The following is a 19,614-nucleotide window of genomic DNA, read 5'->3' on the forward strand; positions in this document are numbered from 1 at the left end:
TTCAAGTATAATTTATATTGGTTGTTCATGAGTCCCTGCTTTGCAGTCTGCATGAGCAGGATTTTCAGGCTCCCCAGAGGCTGAGAATGACACCATTTCCCAGCACCAGCCATTTTAGAGGAGTTACATTCATGGCATGGCATGGTTGCTTGTATTTACAAGGCAAACAGCCAGTTAAAACTTATTAAGTCAACCCCCAACTTTCTAATCTGGCAGGAAGGCGCTTGTCAGTGATCAAGACAGCCTAAAGGCCTACCCTACCTCATTATAGCTGCTCCAAAGATTAGGCCAAAGACAATATTTGTTTCACTGTGAATACACCTCCCAACAATGGTAGCCTCTCTTCTTTTTCTAGTTATATCTATGTTTTTGAGACAAGTTGTTAAGAGTGTATTTCCATGTTCAAGCAACCTCCCTGTTCTTTTTACTACAGTTGGATGTTCCTTCAAACTCTCACTGGTCCTCCAGCTTCAAGAACCCACGTGCAACATAAGGCATCCTAGTCAAAAAACTTTCAGTAGTTGACTGCTTCCTGCCTGTTGGAATTGAGATACCCTTTAAACAACAGTACTTCATGTGTAGTATGAAATGTCATTTAACTGTGTTACATTGGTAACTAGCTTCCCACAAGCATAAACAAAAGATTTACCAGGCACCACACCACCCTATTATGAGTACAATGTTTTTGAAAACAAGACGGTTTAGTTATTAGAAGAAAAAAATATTAACTTTCAAATGGAAGTGGAAGTGGGAACAACTATAATCTTGGCATCGTGAATAGTTGCCCATGGGAGTGGCACGGTGGTTCAGTGGTTAGCACTGCTACCTCACAGTACCAGAGACCCAGGTTTGATTCCAGCCTCGGGCGACTGTCTGTGTGGAGTTTGCATATTCTCTCTGTGTCAGCGTGGGTTTCCTCAGGGTGCTCCGGTTTCCTCCCACAATCCAAAGATCTGCTGGCCAGATGTATTGCCATGCTAAATTGCCCATAGTGTTAGGTGCATTTGTCAGGGGTAAATATGGGGAATGGGGTTGGGTGGGTCGGTGTGGACTTGTTGGACTTGTTGGGCCGGAGGGCCTGTTTCCATACTGTAGGAAATCTAATCTGATCTGATTGGCCAAAAGAGTTTAGACAGGTGATTGATACAGTATAGGTGGTGAGCCCATGGCCAGCCCATCATTATGGTGTATATCATGATGGGATAGTTGGGGAAGGATGGGTACAAGTGAAAGGATCCAGGAAAGCGAGCCACCATCTTCTTGGGAGAAGATCAACAGTTCCCCTACATCAGGAAAGGACACAAAAACAGCATTTCAAAACCACTGCCACTGCTACTCCATTCTACAGGACATGTTCAAGGTAAGAGAAGCTTTCTTATCTGTCACAGCAGTGTACTTTCTTCGGCTGATTAACTGATGCATCATATCTAACCTGCTGCTTCTTAACAAACTTGATGAACTATCAGAAAATTGTAACAAGTCATCAACTGCCTATAACAGATAACTATGATCACAAACCCCCAAATATCAACACCCCTTCACTCCAAAGGGGTGGCTTCATGAAATATAGAAACATAGAAAATAGGAGCAGGAGTATGAATTTAGCCCATTGACCCTGCCTTGCCAATCAATATGATCATGGCTGATCTAGAACTCAGTGACATACTCCTTTTCGATGAACCCTTGAAAAAGGATTATTTTTGCACACTCCAATCTGCTGACACTGTTCCAGAATATATAGAAGATGACAACCAACATGTTCATTATTTTCATGGCTGCCTCTTTTAAATTTCAAATTGGTCTGTAATCAGGGACAGGAGGTTGTGACTTGCCGGAAGAATGAGCAAACTGATTGCGGAACGTTGGCACAGAGAACCATTCAAGGTGGGGAGGAAGTACGAATGTAGTAGTAGTTGAGGACAGTTAATTAAGGGTATAGATACTGTCCTCTGCACCAGGAATCTCAACGGCTGTGTTGCCTGCCCAGTGCCAAGGTAAAGGCATCTCCTTGGGGAAAAATTTGCAAAAGGAGGGGTGGGGTCCAGTGTAGTCATCTATGTTGGTACTAATGATATCCATAGGACTAGAAAGGAGGGTCAACTGAAAGATTTTCAACGGTTAGAAGTTAAATTATGAAGCAGAAAACCAAGACAATAATCTCTGGATTACTACCAAGCAATGGGCAAAGTGACATAGTGTCAAGGAATTAAATACGTAGTTCAAAGATTGGTGTGGGTAAAATTGGTTTTCGTGCATAGAGCAATGGTACTAGTACTGGGATTAGAAGGTAGCTATTCTGGTGAGATAGGCTTCACTTGAAACATTCTGGGACAAATAACTAGGGCTGTGGAGGAGGCTTTAAATCAATGATAGCAAGGAGAGGATGATTTGGGGGGTGCCAGTGTTGGACTGGGGTGTACAAAGTTAATAATCACACTACACCAGATAATTGTCCAACAGGTTTATTTGGAAGTATTAGCTTTTGGAGCACTGCTCCTTCACCAGCTGGTTGGATGGTTTGGGAGAGGGATAATGTAGGCTTACAAAGCAGGAGGATATGACATTATTACAGGGCAAGCGTTTGGATAAAAATACCCAGGAGTGGTACATAATGTACAAAGTATACAAACATAGAAAAGTAGCAATAAAACAGTCAAAGGTGGAAAAATTATTAAAAGGTAAAATTAATCTCTTTACTTGTGTGTGCATGCTATTCAGAACAAAATAAATAACTTAGCAACACAAATACAGATTAATAGGTGAGATCTTACAGCCATTATGGAGACAATATAATAAGGAGATCCACTAAAAGCTATATACTGGGATGGAAAATAAATCCGAAGATAATGAGGGTCAAAAAAAACAGTTCATTAATCCTGTGTTACTTTTTAATTTAATTAAAAATTTAATTTTTCTTTATTCATTTGTGGAACATGGGCACACTGGCTGGCTAGCATTTACTGCCCATCTCTAATCACCCTTGAGAAGGTGAGCTGTCTTCTTCAATCACAGCAGTCCATGTGCTGTAAGTAGATCTACAATGCCGTTAGGGAAAGAACTCCAGGATTTTGACTCAGCAATAATGAAGGAACGGCAATATATTTTCAAGTCAGGATAATGAGTAGCTACATAACAGAAAGATTTGGGAGTCCTCGTCCATGAACCACAAAAAGCTAGCAAACAAGTTCAGAGGATAATAGGGAAACAAGTGGAATGTCAGCGTCTATTTTAAAGAAAATAAAGAATAAAAGTATCAAGGTTTTATTAAAACTATACAAGGCACTAGTCAGAACACAGCTAGGATACTAGTTTTATCTAGGGAAAAATATACTGGCATTGGAGGCAACCAGAGAAGGCTGATCCCGTGTATGCAGGGATTGTCTTACGAGGAGGGGTTGAATAACTTGGGCCTATACATTTGGAGTTTAGGAGAATGAGTGGAGACCTTATTGAAACATACAAGATTCACAGGAGACTTGCCAGGGCAGAAGTGGAAAGGTCGTTTGCAATTGGAAGCGGAGTCGAGGACAGAAGAGCATTATCTAAGAGTAAAGAATCACCCATGTAAGACAGAGATGAGGAGAAATTTCTTCTCTCAGAGTGTGGTGAATCTGTGGAGTTCTTTAATACAGAGGACTGCTGGGGTTAGGTTGTTAAGTATATTCAAGACAGTGACTGACAGAATATTTTAAATCTGCAAGGGAATTAAGATTTATGGGAAAAAGTCAGGAATATGGGGTTGAGGATTTGTAGATCAACAATGATCTAGTTGAATGGCAGAGCATACATGATAGGTTCAGAAGTCAGCCATTCAGACTATGTCTTATGGTCCTAGAACATTTTAGCACCCGGGTATAGATTATCATGTGCTGAGGATTTATCAGCTTTCAGTCCCATTAATTTCTTGAGCACTTTTTTTTGTTTTACAATTACCAATTCAATTAAATTCTTCCCTCTCAATATATCCTTGTTTCCCTATCATTTCTTTTGTCTTCTTTGGTGAAAAAAAGAACTAAAATAGTTGTTTAATTGTTCTGCCATTTCTTGTTCTCCACTATCAATTCTGGAAAGAATTCTGACTCCTAAATCCCCATCTGCTCAAAGTGGAAATTCAGCCCTATGACTCAATCAGGATTCTTCAATCTGTCATGCTCACAGTTGACACAGGTCTCCTGTATTGGGTTCCGAACTAAAAGGACACTGATTAAGTGGAAATTTACATTTATAACATTGCAGAAGGAATTTGAGCAACTGTACGCAAGGCGAACAGCTGCTGCCTCACTGCTCACATTAAAATTTGGGTCATGTGTTCTTTGTTCTAGTCATCAGGCATTCGTATATAGACAAAGTAGAGAAAAGATATAGCTTTATTCTTAATGCTCAAGAAATTAGGTATGAAAATATGAATATAAACTTGGAGGAGACATTTCAGAGGAGATCTTAGAGAAGTATTATAACTATTTTACAATGGAAATTATTTAATTGAGATTGCTTGTCGGACACTGACTGTCCACATTACCATTAATGAAAGCAAATTAGCATAAGGGTTGTCTTGCCCATTCATGTAACAACAATGGAAGACCTGTACAATTCCTAGGAAATAGAAAAACTGCATCACTTGTGCTATCAAGATTATTGCAAACTAATTGGAAAAGGTACATGGAAATTCACCAGGCACCTTCATCATAATAACAGTATTGTCAACTGACTTTGTCATGCTGATGCTATTTCTCATAGATAAATAATAAGAATAAAGTAAAACATCATAAGATAAATTTAATGGAACACTGAAAATAATCCATGGCAATACTTTCAGATATGCAATGGGAGGTCATGTTGCGGCTGTACAGGACATTGGTTAGGCCACTGTTGGAATATTGCGTGCAATTCTGGTCTCCTTTCTACCGGAAAGATGTTGTGAAACTTGAAAGAGTTCAGAAAAGACTTACAAGGATGTTGGCAGGGTTGGAGGATCTGAGCTACAGGGAGAGGCTGTACAGGCTGGGGCTGTTTTCCCTGGAGCTCAGAGGCTGAGGGGTGACCTTAAAGAGGTTTACAAAGTTATGAGGGGCATAGATAGGATTAATAGACAAAGTCTTTTCCCTGGGGTCAAGGATTCCAGAACTAGAGGGCATAGGTTTAGGGTGAGGGGGAAAGATATAAAAGAGACCTAAGGGGTAACTTTTTCACGCAGAATGTGATCCGTGTATGGAATGAGCTGCCAGAGGATGTGGTGGAGGCTGGTACAATTGCAACATTTCAGAGGCATTTGGATGGATATATGAATAGGAAGGGTTTGGAGGGATATAGGCCAGGCGCTGGCAGGTGGGACTAGATTGGGTTGGGATATCTGGTCGGCATGGACGGATTGGACCGAAGGGTCTGTTTCCATGCTGTACATCTCTATGAATCTATGACTCTATATGCAGGACTGCAAAATAAGAAAGCCCAAGTTCTAGACTTAGAGGTGCACACAAAGGACAATACTAAGAGGTATGTCATACTGGAGGATGATCAACAGCTTGTACAGGCTCCTGATGGCACAGGTTAAGGCCAGCACACCAGATTTATTCATAAACACTAAATATTGTAATGTGAACACAGTACGTTCAGCATTCTCAAAGGATGAAATTAAACGGGCAAAAAGGGATTTTCAATCATGAACTATCTTGTGAACCTAATTTCTTTTAATGCAATTTCCATTAATTGGAAACAAGTTTATCCACAATCCAAATTTAATAATAGCCTGTAACATAAGTAAAGTGACATATTGTTACCTCAAGAAGTATTTTTATATTTACAAAATCAGCTATAATAAGCTTCAAGCATACTCGTTTAGATTTTCTGTTAATATACATTACAGATTGATTTGTGTGACAAATACCAGAGCATAAGCAATAAGTGATAAATAACTTTTAAGCCAAATATAGTCAACATTCTAAAAATATCAAACTGTTTTGCAAAGTGTTCTTTTTTAACATTTCTGTACTTTTGAAATTTTTCAATTAATATGCTTTGTCTATATACAAGCAATCCCCGATTTACAAATGTCTCACCTACAAATGCTTATACTTATGAATAAGATCCCATATGAAGAGTGTATTAATATTAAAGATCTGACATGTAAACATTTCTTCACACAAGTGGAAATTGGAAGGACTTAAAAAACAAATGCCACCTGGGCTACTCTTATTAATCAACTGTAATCAACTGATCAACTGGATACTACACTATAGGAAAGAGTGAAGGTATTGAAAAGTGTGCAGTGGTTTCAGGCATGTGAAACTTCAGTTATGAAATAGATTGGAGAAGATGGAACTGCTCTTAGAGGGAAGAGTTCTAAGAAGTATCTGACAGAAGTTTTCAAAATCATGAGGGAGAAACTGTTCTTGCTTGTAAAAGGATTAAGAAAAGCAGGGAACATAGAAAGCAATTTGTAAAAGAAGCAAATGTGATGTGAGAAAAAAACTTTTTTACACAATGAGAGGAATGCATTTGTAATGCATTATCGAAAGTGCAGTAAAGGAGTTCTGCAATGGACCATTGATTGGCCTCTCCTCTTGCTGTGTCCTGGCGTTCAATAGTTGCTCATCATGATTCCATGCTATCACACTGGTGGAATGTCCCTAATGACTTCACACTGGTGGAAGAGGAAGGACTCAAGAACAACCTCAACTGGTACAGGAATTGAAACCATACTGTCAACACTAATAAGTACCACATCGAACCATCTGAGCTAACAGGATCTCATGGCACTGATCAGTAAAGCTAAGCAAGGTTTTGAGTAGAACAATAAAGGATTGTAACTTTAATCTAATCCTGCTTTAAGATAAATAGAAATTGCAATAGAACTGGAGAAGAAAACATCTGTGAATCACTAAATGTGGAATGAATAATGGATTTATTAAAGGAAAATCATATTTGACTAACTTGATTAAGATTGTGATGAGATAAACAAAAGGTTGGATAAGGGCAATTCATATATATCCCTGGAATAAGAGTTGGGAGCAGCAACAGGCCTCAAAATAAGTGGGAAAGTGGGAGAAGATAAATTAAGGTTCAGGCTTAGGGCCTAACACTTACCGAGTGCAAGAGTTGGAAACAGCATTGGACCAGAGTATACCCGAGTTTGAAAAAAATATTTTTAAAAAATTAACTGTGACATCACAGCAAGACTGAGTTGATTGGCTGGAGAGTATTGTAACTGTATATCCCTAAATCCAAAATTAGTGAGTTAGTCTCAGGAACTAGGAAATTCAAAAACTGCATTTTGTCTTTCAAGTAAATCCATTTGTTTGGAACACTGTTCCTCAAAAAGTGATGGATGCAAAGTATTTGAATACTTTTAAGGAAAGGTAGGTAGAGTTTTGATAATGAAAGGGGTAAAAGGTTATCAGTGATATTCAAGAATGTGAAGTGATGAGATCTTTTGATTAGCTTGACAGGCTGAGTAGCTTACTCCTGCACCTAAAGTGTATGGTTGCAGAGAGCATCTTAGAATTATTACAGCACAGAAGGAAGTCATTTGAACCATGAACATGTGCTGGCCCTGTGAAACAACTACACTTCTACTGTCTCGATCCCTTCTTCCTTGTCAGGGAGTGCATCCCATATCCTAACTACTCCCTGCATAAAACAAAATAGTCCATGAGCTCCTTATACTGTTGTGGTTCTGTTCGCCGAGCTGGGAATTTGTATTGCAAATGTTTCGTCCCCTGTCTAGGAGGCTCCCAAACACTGAGAATGTCACCTAGACAACGAACGAACAACGAACATCCGAGCTACAAATCTTCTTCCAAACTTTGAGCTCCTTATACTTGTTGGCGGAGAGGGCATAAAAGATGGAGAAAGGGTTTTAAGTAAACAATTTTTTACCATGGTGGGAGTTACTTTGCATTCCAGCATGACCCTGGAATAGTTAAAAGTTTCGGCAAACAAGAGCAGGTCACACAGCACTTCATGTGGACTCATCTAATAGTGAATGGCAAGACTAATTGTCCACTATTGCCTTTCACGTCTTTACTCCTTCAATGTAAAGGAACAAAAATTAGGACTGTATCAGAGAGGGTGATCAGAGTAAGAGACAATAATACTTTTAATGGGGCCTATGGTATCAAAAATGGAAATGAAGGTGTAGCTGCACAGATCAGTAGCTGCAGTAATGTGGGGAAATCAACATTATATAGCAAATACTGAAAATGCTTAAGTTAATAAAAAAACTCACAAGCTGATGTCCAAAGCTGGATATTTAAAAAATAATGCATTAATTTTCTTTGGTGAAAAATAATCAAGAAGCTTCTTTTCAAACAATGCCAGTATGGATATATAACTTTTATATTAAAATTTCTAACATTATTGTAAAATACATTGCACCCTAGATATAACAGCACAATGATCATCCTCCAAATAAAGACAAATCAGTCCTTATATAGTGTGTTATTAATTGGAACATAAGTCAGCCAAGTTTAATATTCAGTACTAGATTAAATTATCAGACAACATTTCATTTCAAGCAGAATCTTACTGAGTGCAAATTAAACTTGGGGATCTTGTGAGTTTTAAATTGTAAAGAGACAAGCATGCCTCACAAACAGACATAATTTTTTTTTAAGGCATCATTACACCAGTATCATCAGAAAACAATCGACAATAAGTTAAGACACTGTATACATGTTGTATATTATGGCGACTTAAGATCACCAAACTACATACTGCCCAGTTTTAAGACTATAAGGTGAAAATGTGTTGCTGGTTAAAGCACAGCAGGTTAGGCAGCATCTCAGGAATAGGGAATTCGACGTTTCGAGCATAAGCCCTTCATCAGGAATGAGAGAGAGTAGCCAAGCAGGCTAAGATAAAAGGTAGGGAGGAGGGACTTGGGGGAGGGGCGATGGAGGTGGAATAGGTGGAAGGAGGTCAAGGTGAGGGTGATAGGCCGGAGTGGGGTGGGGGCGGAGAGGTCAGTAAGGAGATTGCAGGTTAGGAGGGCGGTGCTGAGTTGAGGGAACCGACTGAGACAAGGTGGGGGGAGGGGAAATGCCAAATTTTGTTGGTTGGAATGTAGTTCGGAGTCCATGTGGGATCAGTCGGTTCCTTAGGCAGGTGCTGAGGAAGGAGATGTGGCTGTGGTAACGAGTCTGTTTGAGAACGTGGCTGAAGAGTTTCTGTGCAGAGATGACCTGGGGGGTGCAGTGAGAGAGAGACTCACTGAAATCCTTGTAGAGGGAGGAAGAGAGCTTCTTCAAGGAAGGCATCCTTGCAAGAGGATTCGCAGTAGGTTAAAATCTTCAAGTAAAAAATGAGGTCTGCAGATGCTGGAGATCACAGCTGAAAATGTGTTGCTGGTTAAAGCACAGCAGGTTAGGCAGCATCTCAGGAATAGGGAATTCAACGTTTCGAGCATAAGCCCTTCATCAGGAATGAGAGAGAGAGTAGCCAAGCATGCTAAGATAAAAGGTAGGGAGGAGGGACTTGGGGGAGGGGCGATGGAGGTGGGATAGGTGGAAGGAGGTCAAGGTGAGGGTGATAGGCCGGAGTGGGGTGGGGGCAGAGAGGTCAGTAAGGAGATTGCAGGTTAGGAGGGCGGTGCTGAGTTGAGGGAACCGACTGAGACAAGGTGGGGGGAGGGGAAATGCCAAATTTTGTTGGTTGGAATGTAGTTCGGAGACTATAAGGTGCTTTCTTAAATTGTCATCCCACATTAGTTCATTCAATATTTATTATTATCTTTGAATATTGGTTCAGGAGAACCCCGACATCGATTTAGCCTCCAAGTAAGGCACAATAAAAAGAGCAGCAGGAAATTTAAGTTGCAAGTGAGCAGAATCTCCTTGGGCGATCTATTTATCTTCTGATGGAAATAGATGAACATAAATAGGGGAGGTGATGGCCCCGTGGTATTATCACAAGACAAGATCCAGATAATGTTCCTGCTGACACGTGTTTGTATCTATCCATGGCATATAGTAGAATTTGAATTCATTTTATTGAATTAATAATGGGTGATCATGAAACCGTTGCTAATTGTTGGGGGGGGAAACACATCTGCTTCACTAATGTCCTTTATGGAAGGAAATCTACCATTCTTATCTGGTCTGGCCTACATAGGATTAGATTTTAGATTACATTACCTATAGTATGGCAACAGGCCCTTCGGCCCAACAAGTTGGACTGATTGAGCTATCACAAAACAACTCTCCCAACAGTGCTTTGCCTGAATTGTGCTTTCCATGAATATTTCAAAGTTTAGTACCACTGTCATTACAACTATCATCTGATTGCCTTCCTTCAATCCAATGTTATGGGTCTTGTTTTAATTAAAAATAAGTATTTACATCAAATCCAGATAAAGATTATTCCAATAATTCCATTCCATATGATTGCAATAGCTAAAGCTTTCAGGCAGGATTTGTCCTGTGGGCTGCAGAACTTCATCACCAGGCTCAAGTGGGGGTCAAAAGCTCATACTGTGAGGAAGAGTTGATCAGTGTGACTTTGCTTTAAACAGATAATTTGTGACAGAGGACAGGATCACCATTCCAATAAGGATAGTGGGAGGGCACTCAAGGCTGGAAGATCTCTCATTAAATAAAGCAGGATGCAGTGAAAGGTATATGCAAGAAAGATGCTTCCAAATGGAGCCATCCTCTTGCCAACTTCTCTAAAATTAAAATGGCTTTAATAACTAGGCCACTACTGATGACAGGGGTTTGTTATTTTGTGCAATTGTGTGTACATATGTATGTGTATGTGTTTTGGAGATGGTGTGAAGAATTGGGAGGGGAGGGCAGACTGTAGCTGCTACTGCATCAGGCTGACAGGAAGGCTCTTGGTGCTAGTCCTCCCCAGTCTGCCAAATGTTTCCACACCCAGACAGCTAACAGGCCCCTGCCACCTCTGAAATGTGGAGGCCAATTGGTAAATTGTATGAGGCCTCAGTTAACATATTTTAAATGGCTGTATTACTTTAATTACAAATGCTACAGGAAGGATAGAAAGGGAGCAAGAGAAGAGGGGAGTGGTGTTTTTGATAAGGGATAGCATTACAGCTGTGTTGGGGGAGGATATTCCCGAAATACATCCAGGGAAGTTATTTGGTTGGAACTGAGAAATAAGAAAGGGATAATCACCTTATTGGGATTGTATTATAGACCCCCTAATAGGGAAATGGATGAAACAAACTTGTAAGGAGATCTCAACTATCTGGAAGAATAATAGGGTGGTTATGGTAGGGGATTTTAACTTTCCAAACATAGACTGGGACTGCCATAGTGTTAAAGGTTTAGATTAGATTTTTTTTTTTTTAGATTACTTAGATTACTTACAGTGTGGAAACAGGCCCTTCGGCCCAACAAGTCCACACCGACCCGCCGAAGCGCAACCCACCCATACCCCTACATTTACCCCTTACCTAACACTACGGGCAATTTAGCATGGCCAATTCACCTGACCCGCACATCTTTGGACTGCGGGAGGAAACCGGAGCACCCGGAGGAAACCCACGCAGACACGGGGAGAACGTGCAAACTCCACACAGTCAGTCGCCTGAGTCGGGAATTGAACCCGGGTCTCAGGCGCTGTGAGGCAGCAGTGCTAACCACTGTGCCACCGTGCCGCCCACAGATGGAGAGGAATTTGTTAAGGAGTATACTTAAGAGGGAAATCAGGAGGGCAAAAAGGGGACATGAGATAACTTTGGCAAATAGAATTAATGAGCATCCAAAGAGTTTTTACAAATACATTAAGGACAAAAGGGTAACTAGGGAGAGAATAGGGCCCCTCAAAGATCAGCAAGGCGGCCTTTGTGTGGAGCCCCAGAAAATGGGGGAGATACTAAATGAGTATTTTGCATCAGTATTTACTGTGGAAAAGGATATGGAAGATATAGACTGTTGGAAAATAGATGGTGACATCTTTCAAAATGTCCATATTACAGAGGAGGAAGTGCTGGATGTCTTGAAACGATTAAAAGTGGATAAATCCCCAGGACCTGATCAGGTGCACTCTAGAACTCTGTGGGAAGCTAGAGAAGTGATTGCTGGGCCTCTTGCTGAGATATTTGTATCATCGATAGTCACAGGTGAAGTGCCGGAAGATGGAGGTTGGCTAACGTGGTGTTTAAGAAGGGTGGTAAGGTCAAGCAAGGGAACTATAGACCAGTGAGTCTGATGTCGGTGGTGGGCAAGTTGTTGGAGGGAATCCTGTGGGACAGCTAATGACTCTAATTGACAACTCACTGTAACACAGCTGATTCAGGAAAACGGAGAGAAGATGGAGTTGGGAAACACATTGACTGGTGACACTTTTAGCATCCATCCATCTCAGTACCTGGCCCTAAAAAGAGTTACAGGTCAAGCCGTAGAGTCATAATGGCTCAAAAACAAACTACACAGCACAAGGAGCACCATGCTATCTCTCTATAAAACAATCCAGCATACTAATCACGTCAGAGTCTCCAGACAACTAAGTACTTACCTAATCTAATGCAATGATTCTCTTTAATTTTGTTGATTTGTTCTCATGATGTTTGCTCTGTTTCCCATTGTTCCCAGACTGTCTTCCACTGACTGATACAGGTTTCTTTCTTTCTCCCCTGTAGACTTTCACAGATTAATTCTCTCTCTCTCCTACTGACTTCAGGCATTCATTCTCTCTGTATTCTGCTGACTTCCTCCACATTCACACACTGTCTCTCCCTGATTCCTGCAGGTTCACTTTCTCTATCTACCACTGATTTGTACAGTTCACCCTTTCTGCCTTCCACTGATCCCTGCTATTAATATTGGTTAAAAATCACACACTAGGTTATAGTCCAACAGGTTTAATTGGAGGCACACTAGCTTTCGGAGCGACGCTCCTTCATCAGGTGATAGACTATCACCTGATGAAGGAGTGTCGCTCCGAAAGCTAGCGTGCCTCCAATTAAACCTGTTGGACTATAACCTGGTGTTGTGTGATTTTTAACTTTGTACACCCCAGTCCAACACCAGCATCTCCAAATCATGGTTAATATTGATCTCCAACATTATTTCCTTCAGGCTCTATTGCTTCGTGACTCTAACTGACCGCCCACTGCCACTTTCAGCTATGGGTTCCTGACACTGTTTTTGGTCAGGCTGGCTCTCTCCTCACTAACTCTCTGTTATGTGGGCCATCAGCACCATCCTCCCTCAGGTTCATTCTTTTCATCTCTTTCTCACTTCCTTTTGTTCTTTCTCCTGTTAACTCCCTAAGTTAAAGGAAGTAATTAGGAATCACCCTCATGTAATTCCTTAGTATGTGTCCCTGTGCTTGTTTACTTGTCTTAGTGTTTAAAGTAGATTCTGTACAGTGGCTCGAGCTTTGGAAATTAAACTTCTTGCCTTCCATTGGATCCAGTTCAAATAAGTATGGATGACAATTTCATGAAGTTCTGGATCTTGATCTGATCTAGCTGATAGCCCAGATGAAGGCTAACCAGGGCTTTGTATAGATGAAATATGACTTGTATTGTATCATTGGGAAAGTTAAATATGTGGATTTCTATTGCAATGACCAAATAATTAATGGGCCAATGAATAGCTGAGATCCAACACTGACCCTTTCAAGACACCACTCGTCACATCCTGCCACTTAGAGTACCTGCTCATCATCCCAACTTTCTGGGTACCTCTACTCTGCCAATTTCTAAATAGATCAGTCATCTGCCTTCAATTCTGAGATCTTCACGGCAGCCAACAGTCTCTGGATTGCCTTCTGGATATCCATGTAATTAATGCCTAGAATAATATAAACATTCTCTGTACATTAGTACAGCCATAATTTCAAAAACTATGAGCAGATTTGTTAGGCTTGACCTACCCTTTGAAAATCTATGCTGGCTATCTCTGATGAAAATTCCAAGGTGTTCATTCACCCTATCTTCAATTATAGACTTTAGGAATTCTCTGAAAAGAAAGGTTAACTTATTTATAGTTTTCTGATTTCCTTCTCCCAACCTTTCTTAAAGGACAAAGGAAAACATGATAAGAGATAGGAAGCATTTTTCACTGCTCCCTGAGCACACTGGAATCATTCCAGTGAAAACAGAACACATGAGCTTAGAATAATAACTAATTTCCTGCACAAATGTAATTTTCACAAGTTTACCAAAAAAAATTAGACTATTTTCCTAATCAACCTTTTACAGAGATGTTATTGCACATCCCGAGAGCAGGTGGGACTTGAACTCAGACCTCCTAGTCAAGGGGCTGAGGACACTTTCACAACACCACAAGAAGGCCAAGTTTATAATGTTATTCTCTTAGTCTCATTCGCCACACTTCCTGGTATTTAACTCATTTATCACATGATTTCCTCATTGCATTCACACACTGGAACTTGTAACTATTCAGGATGGTTACAAGGGAATTCCTACTGAGCCTGGCTCAGTGTAAGTTGGGATTTTCTCACCTGTGTAAATCTGACTTCAGGGTATCCTTCAACTTAGTCTGATGAACAGCATGTTCTAGCTCTCTTATGTTATTGATAGTACTGGAAAATTACCTTTAATAGGTTTTGTAGTAAGAGTAAACTATAGTAATGGAAAACTATCAAAGAAGAAAAGTAAAGATGTAAGGTGCTTACAGATTCCACTTCCTAAACAGTTTGAAAAACAATGCCAATAACCCATTCAATATTTAAATTGGAATGTTAAGTTCCATTTTACTAGGTTCAGAGCAAGTCCAAAAACAGTGGCAAGCTTTGAATATTTTGACACCTCATATATTTGTGATAAAAATTAAAATAAAATATATAATGAGGAATTTCTTTTTTGTCCAATCTTTGTACAAAAGGTTATGAAAAGACTGAATTTTCCATCAATTTATTCCCAAGAGATAAAGTTCTATATAAAAGCCTGCAAATTATTGGTACTTGAAAAACATTCCAGGATCCTTTTTTTTTAGATTAGATTACTTACAGTGTGGAAACAGGCCCTTCGGCCCAACAAGTCCACACCGACCCGCCGAAGCGCAACCCACCCATACCCCTACATTTACCCCTTACCTAACACTACGGGCAATTTAGCGTGGCCAATTCACCTGACCCGCACATCTTTGGACTGTGGGAGGAAACCGGAGCACCCGGAGGAAACCCACGCAGACACGGGGAGAACGTGCAAACTCCACACAGTCAGTCGCCTGAGTCGGGAATTGAACCCGGGTCTCAGGCGCTGTGAGGCAGCAGTGCTAACCACTGTGCCACCGTGCCGCCCATATTTTCTACTTCTCACTATTCAACCTTAACTTGCTGTCTATTAGAAATAAGAATCCCGATGTCCAAAGCAAGGAACCAATTTTTATATGGATCGAAAAACAGTAATTGGTGGAAAATCTCAACAGGTCTGTAAGTTCAAACCCAAAACATTAATTCTGATTTCTCTCCACAGATCCTGCCAGAGCTGCTGACTTTTCCACCAATTTCTATTTTTGTTTTTGATTTCCAGTGTCCACAGTTCTTTCCATTTTTATTTCGTATTCCAGCCTCGAGCGACTGTCTGTGTGGAGTTTGCACATTCTTCCTCTGTCTGCGTGGGTTTCCTCCGGGTGCTTCGGTTTCCTCCCACAGTCCAAAGATGTGCAGGTCATGTGAATTGGCCATGCTAAGTTGCCCTTTGTGTTAGGTGCATTAGTCAGAGGAAAATGGGTCTGGGTGGTTACCCTTCAGAGGGTCGGTGTTGACTGGTTGGGCCGAAGGGCCTGTTTCCACACTGTAGAGAATCTAATCTAATAAAAAATCTGACTCTAGACCCAATCTTGTAGCCTCCAATGTCATTCTGCACCAGGTAATTACTTAATTTTGAAGAACTTAACATTGTTACTGTATAGCTTTTGAAGGGATTCTGCTTCACTCATCTATTAATTTGCTCTTTAGTCTAAATGTTCTAACTATGTCTATGTCATCCCAGCCATTCAACATTTTTTCAAAAAACAGATCACCTTCTCCCTTTGTCCTTTTTCCTGCAATAAAATCAAGTTGCACTCCACAAGTTTTCCTCATAACTTTGAAAATACTAATTCATCTTTTATATTCTTCTAGGAAGCATTAAATGCTTCCGCATTTTATTTTAGTGAAAATGCCTCAAATTTGCACACCATATTCAGATAGTCAGAGAATTATATAGAACATACAGCACAGATACAGGCCAATCAGTCCAGTGTGTCTACTTTTGTGTTTATGCTCTAAACAAGCCTCCCCCCAATTTAAATATTCATTTTTGGGTCTGTCTAAAAGCTAATAATTTTGCTTGTAGCATACATTTAATGCATCTAGCAACCTAAGACTGACCATTGCACCACAAAGAGAATGTATACTATTGGTGATGACATCTATTGAATGAAAAATATACCAAAATCCAATTGACTACATTGGTGTATATAAAATATCATATTTTGATAAAGAATAGGGTGTTCTCCTTATTCACCCTTGGTCAATATTCACCTTTCAAACAACATCACGAAAAGAAAATAGAAATTCAAGAAAATAGGAGGGGTAGGCCATTTTGCCCTTCAAGCCTGCTCCTCCACTCAGTATAATCCTGGCTTCTTATCCATCTCAGCATCCTATTCCCTCTCCCCATAACCGATGACCCTTTAGCGCTAAGAACTACATCTAATTTCGTGAAAACATTCAATGTTTTCAAGACTGGAGCAACTGAGCTTGTATAGCCTTGAGTTTAGAAGACTGAGAGGGGATATGATTGAGACGTATAAGAATATTAAGGGATTGGACACTCTGGAAGCAGGAAACATGTTTCTGCTGATGGGTGAGTGCCGAAGCAGAGGACACAGCTTAAAAATACGGGTAGACTATTTAGGACAGAGATGAGGAGAAACTTCATCACCCAGAGAGTGGTGGCTGTATGAAATGCTCTGTCCCAGAGGGCAGTGGAGGCCCAGTCTCTGGATTCATTTAAGAAAGAGTTGGATAGAGCTCTCACGGATAGTGGAATCAAGGGTTATGGAGATAAGGCAGGAACAGGATACTGATTAAGGATGATCAGCCATGATCGTATTGAATGGTGGTGCAGGCTCGAAGGGCAGAATGGCCTACTCCTGCACCTATTGTCTATTGTCTTGGCCTCAAACACTTTCTCTGACAGAAATTTCTCATCATCTCAATATTGAACGGTTTACCCCATACCCTTAGATTGTGACCCATGGTTCTGGATTCCCCAGTCATCGGAAACATCCTTCCTATATTTTCCTTATCTAGTCCTGTTAGAATTTTATAAGTTCCAATGAGATGCCCCTCATTCTTCTGAATTCCAGTGTATACATTCCTAACCACTAATCTCTTTTCATACATCAATGCTACCATTCCAGGAATCAGCCTGGTGAATCTTTGTTCGCTCCCACCATAGCCAGAGCATCCTTTCTCAGGTAAGGAGGCAAAAACTACACACAATACCAAGGCTCTGTACACAACTGCAGCAAGACATTTCTGCTGTAGTATTCTAATCCTTTAACTATGAAGAATACCATTTACCCCCCTTCACCACCTGCTGACCTGCATGTTTACTTTCAGTGACTGATGTACAAAGATATTGATGTCTTATTGTACCTTCTCCTTTCTCGATCCATCACTGTTCAGATATTAATCAATCTTTCTGTTCTTGCTACCAAAGTGGATAACCTCACAATAATTAACATTATACTTCGTCTGTCAGGCATTTGCACGCTCAATTTAGGCAAATTACACTGAAGCATCTCTGCATTCTCCTCACAGTTCACACTCCTATCCAGATTTGTGTCATCTGCAAACCTGAAGATATTACATAGTTCCCTCATCTGAATCATTAACATATCATCCATTATTATCATATTGCCATCTGTGAAAGTTTGCTCTGATACATTTCATAAATTATAACATTGACCAAAATACTTCATAGATTGAAAAGCACTTTGAGATGTTCAGTAGTTGAAAAGTTCTATATAAATATGTCTTTTTATTTCACCATACATTATAAAGCTAGCCCAGATCAAAATGCCAAAATGGAAAACCCTATCTCAACATTTTATAATCGGTAAAACCTTACTTTGGGAGGGAAAATCTCATTTTCCTCACTACGTGAGGTTTCAAATGGCAAAACATTTTTAAATTTGTTACACAATGTTACAATATTTTCATTTAGCACCTGTTGATGATTTATATTTCAATGTTGGTGTCTGCTCCCAACACAAACTTATTTGATGACAGCACAAACCAGAGTTGAGGTCTGGAAATCAGTGCCACTCTTTTTGTTCTAAAATAGGAAACAATGCGACATGGATACACTAAACCATAAGCCAAATTATTCAATCTGTATTCCAATTGATATAGATTCTGTACTGGGATCCATGCCTTGTATCATTTAAAACTACAAGACCATAACAAATAGGAACAAGAGTAGGCTTTTCACCCACTCAAGTCTGCTCTGCCATTTAATAGGGTAGTGGCTGATCCAACATTCCTCAAGTCCACTTTCCTATCCCTTCCCTTAACATTTGATTCCCCTACTGATCAATATTTTATTTATCTCAGCCTGAAATATACACAAGAACTCTGCTGCCATAGCTGTCTGTGGCAAGGAGTTCCAAAGACTGAGCACTCTAAGAGAAGATATTCCTTTTCATCTCAGAATTAAATTAATATTCCTTTATTCTGACACTATGCCCTTTGGTCCGAGACTCTCCCATGAAGGGGAACATTGTCTCAGCATTTAATCTATCAAGCCCCTTAAGAATCCTATATGTTTCAGTGAGATCACCTCTCATTCTTCTAAACTCCAGTGAGTAGTGTCCCAATCTGTTTAGCCTTTGTTCATAATTGGGGATCCTCAATGTTGGGAATCACCTTAGTGAACCTTCTCTGAACTGCCTCCAATTTCCTTAAATAAGGGCACCAAAACTGCTCACAGTACTCTGATGGTCTCACCAAAACCTTGTAGACTGCTAAGACTTCCCTAGTTTTATTTCAAGAGCATTGGAGTATGAGGTCCAACATTCCATGACTCTTCCCGATTATCTACAAGCTTTCTGTGTTTTGTGCACACACACAAGTCTATGGGGGTGAATTTGCATTTGCAGATACATTCTATTTCATTCAACAATCTATAGGCAGTTAGTCCATGTGATATTTTATAAGTTCCTACTTTGGAAACAGAACCAGTCTGACTAAAGATTGGGATATTGACAGTCTCTAAGCTCACACCTTTAATGTATTGTCTGAGCTAGGATATCACTTACTTTTATAAAACCTTAAGTTATTTTGGGACTAGGATTTGAAAGAAATTCTGGGATTTAGATATTAATGAATTGAAACTTGCAACCTATTTTAAGTGATGAAAGACTTAACACCAATCTAGCTTTGTTCAATATGCTGCATCAGTTGTATGACACTTTGAATTTTTATTTTAAATTCCGTGTCCTATGATCCTGCCCCGCCTAGCTGCGAAAGCTTGTATTTCAAAATATACTTGTTGGACCCTAACCCGGTGTTGTGTGATTTTTAACTACAAACATTTCATCATTCTGAACAATGGTAACTGCTCTTCCAAAGGTTTGGGTACAAGGGGGAAAGTATACTATTTTACTCACCGTGCCATTACTTGCAAAG

The sequence above is a fragment of the Hemiscyllium ocellatum genome, chromosome 7, assembly GCF_020745735.1.
Source record: "Hemiscyllium ocellatum isolate sHemOce1 chromosome 7, sHemOce1.pat.X.cur, whole genome shotgun sequence".
Classification (NCBI taxonomy): Eukaryota; Metazoa; Chordata; class Chondrichthyes; order Orectolobiformes; family Hemiscylliidae; genus Hemiscyllium; species Hemiscyllium ocellatum.